This window comes from Danio rerio, chromosome 19, assembly GCF_049306965.1.
Source record: "Danio rerio strain Tuebingen ecotype United States chromosome 19, GRCz12tu, whole genome shotgun sequence".
NCBI classification, from domain to species: domain Eukaryota; kingdom Metazoa; phylum Chordata; class Actinopteri; order Cypriniformes; family Danionidae; genus Danio; species Danio rerio.
Genome location: NC_133194.1, coordinates 10,566,812 through 10,570,362, shown reverse-complemented (window position 1 = coordinate 10,570,362; position 3,551 = coordinate 10,566,812). Strand labels below are relative to the sequence as shown.

At 33.5% G+C, this 3,551-nt stretch overlaps 1 long non-coding RNA gene across 6 annotated transcripts in view; it reads right to left on the bottom strand.

The window, feature by feature from the left end:
• The window catches only part of LOC141379016 (uncharacterized), a 32,101-nt gene that overhangs the window by 24,965 nt on the left and 3,585 nt on the right, over positions 1–3,551 (bottom strand). The gene's annotated exons all lie outside the window — the stretch shown is intronic.

Genomic DNA, 3,551 nt, shown 5'->3' with positions numbered 1-3,551 from the left:
GACAAGGCACTTCTGACAATAATATTTTAGTCAAAAATGTTTTCAGTCACTCAGAAAAATAAGATTTTTTTTAACCTTGGAGACTACTAGTACTATTCTAGTACTATTCTACTACTACTAATAATAAGAGCAAGTTATTAATCTCTGCACAAGCACTTAGCAGTTTATATATCGGCTCCCAGTAATGCCAAAACAACATGATAAATAATATTTCAGCTCTGAGTGGAGATCATTTGGGGATGTGAGTTTAGCGCTGCACTATTTGGCCTGAAGTGCACACCGAGATGTGTAGGCGGCTGCTTTCATTCGTTTGTTGTAAATCTGTGAGTTTTGTGCTGTGGGTGAAAGCCAGATGACTAATCTTTGGCCTTGCTGTTTGATTGTGTTTTAATCTTTAGCATCGTGTCATTGTGACGCCCTCGCGAACGCTTTAGCCTCTGCGAATGTTTTTAGCCATTTAGCTGCATTAGCGTTAGTCAGATTCATTTGATTCATGGAGTTATGAAACACGGAGGTCATTTTTAAATTGCAGCTGTTTTTCTTTTTAAAAAAATGCCAAGTGAATTTAGTGTAAATATTCTAAACAAACTGGTTAGTTAGGTCAAAAATGTCAATACGCAGTGTGTCATTATGCACTTACGCATAAGTGATAACTGAGCATGTTACTGTAAGTGCTGCTGAGGGCGTTGTATTCCACATTATGCTCAACTTCTCCAAAGCTGTTTTATCTATTTATTTGTTTATTTATTTATTGTTTGTTTGTCTTTTAAATTATTTCTTTGAATACTTTCAATATTCAAAACTTTAGCCAAAACAACTCAAGACTTTTAAGTTCAGAACTGGGAGTGCCGTTAATTGAAGCTCAATATAAGTGTAATTCCGTATAAATCGAAGCAATAAACTGGACTTACTAAATCAAGGATTTTCACACTGATTTTAACACTGGGTGAGTGTTGATGAAATCATACGTTTGACCTAGTAATGGACTGTGTAACACTTGAAAGCTATGATAACTGAAAAAAACAATAATATATGCAAGTCTTCCGCCACACTAGATTGATCAAAGTCAATTTGGGAAAACTGAAGATCAATTTAAATAAACTTCGGCAGATGATTGACATAACAAATCTAAGTTAAAAATATATATATATTCAATTGTAAAAAAAAAAAAAAAAAAAGGTTTTACCATTTCTCTAAATATATAAGGCTTGGCAGTTTTTGGCATCTTGGAAAACTCATTCACAAAAATCACAGACTTTCAGATCAGCAGATTTTTAGCCCATCGAGTCTATTTATTTACTTGTGTAAATGTGTGTTAATTTATATTTATCCAATTTTTTTATTAATTTCAATAAAATTGTTTGTCATTTAAAACTATTAATACTAAAATGTTCACACGATTCTTTGACATTACAGTTTATATTTTTTAGTAGATTTATTATATGAGAGACTTGCTTTGTTTAGCAATTAAGTGAATCAAATTGGATTTGCATTGTTAACATTAAATAAAAGTTAAAAAGGTATTGTTTTTTATTTCATATCTTAAGTTTTTATATATGATACTCCTAAAATGATTTCACATAAATTCACAGATTTTTTCTTCTTCAAAATTCTCAGCAGAGATAGCAAAAAATGGCCACAGATTCTGTCAGGCCCTAGATCCGACTCAGTTAACACTAACCCAGAGTTAACTCTTACAAGTGTGAAAAGCCCTCGTATAATATCAGAAATTCACAGCTAACAGCTTAATCTTCATAAATCTAATTATGATCCAGTGTGCTGGCTACTGATGCTTTATTCTGTAGATATCTTTGTTTATCTTATATTGTCTTTCACTGAAACTATCTCTGCTCATTATAGGCAAAAAGCAAACTGTAAGGGAAATTTTGTGTTTCAAGGTGCCTGAGAGATTATCGAAAGCCTAATTTTAGAAGTGTTCTATCAGGTTTTAAAAAGCCTGTTGTATTTATACTTGAAGACACTTGTTGAAGCGTTTACTGGCATACATCTGCTTCCATAATCACGATGATAATAATGCTTTAAACTTATAAACCTCATTGGCAGCAACATGTAATAGTTGTAGATATGTCCCTGTACATGTAAATTATGGAAACAATAGAGCTTCTTCTGTAATAAGTCAGTCATAGCCTAGTAAATTACCATGCCAACTCATGCAGCAGTGTACCTTTTTTTTAACATGAATGTAGGCTAAGTGAGTTTATATGAACTGCATTGCACAGAACAATGAGATATTGTGATATTATGATTTAGAGCACCTAAAAATCAAGGTTCTACAATGGGGTTTTAACAGTGATTGGATATTTTGTTTAGTGGGAAGAGTATTTTTACGCTGTAAGGATTCTTTTGTGGACTGTAAAGGTTTTGTGGATGTTAAAGATTCTTCATGGAAGCATCAATGCTGATAAAGAACCTTCATTTTTAAGAGTGAAGATCATGAACTCACATGCTGACATGTCAATTTGTAATATGATGTTAAATGAAGTAGCTCATATAAAAGTTGAGGAATGTATCTTAAAAGATCGTTTTGAAAGTATGTTAATGAAGGGATGTGTGTTACCCAAAAGATAATAGATTGTTAGTTCTGTGAGGTGACATTAGAAAAGGGCTTTTAAACGGTACAGATGGTATATAAATGTTTTTTGTGCAATAGTTTATTTAAAAATCAAACGTAAAATGGTCTGGATATCTGATTTCTGGAATACTGAAATATGTAAAGATGGTCTCAAACAAGAAAACTGTACAAATAAAAGATGGACAAGCTGAAAATAAATTATTTTAGTGAAATAAAATGGATCTTGTTTGCAGTATTTTTTTTCCTAATCTAACGATATTAACTAATTCACGCACTGTATATGGGGGAGGAATGTTGGTAAAGTCAAGATCGGATTTGCGGCCGGCCCGAAGTTCAATATGCACATCAATAAAGCAGCATTTTTTATGACACTGTATAAAAATAATTCATATTTTTACAGGACTTTGATGGTTGGGTTAGGCGTTATAAATGCAATTTATTGGGTAATTTATTAGATAGCATAAATAATATTCGGCACAACTACTGTTTTTATGTTACTGTGACGGTTGGGTTTAGGGTTGGGGTGGGGGTAGACGTTAATAGCATACTATAAATGGGAAATTTCAATAATAATATAAATAATAATTCTCATTAACTTCCGGCTGCAACTGTATCCCATCTAGAAACAACCAAGAATATTTTTCAGTTCATTCATTCATTCATTCATTTTCTTTCAGCTTAGTCCTTTCATTCTTCAAGGCGGAATGAACTGCCAACTCATCCAGCATATGTTTACACAGCGGATGCTCTTCCAGCTGCATCCCAGTACTGGGAAACATCCATACACTCATTCACACACATACACTACTGACAATTTAGTTTATTCAATTCACCTATAGCACATGTCTTTGGACTTGTGGGGGAAACCGGAGCACCTGGAGGAAACCCTCGCAACACGGGGAGAACATGCAAACTCCACACGGAAATGCTAACTGGTTCAGCCAGGACTCGAACCGGT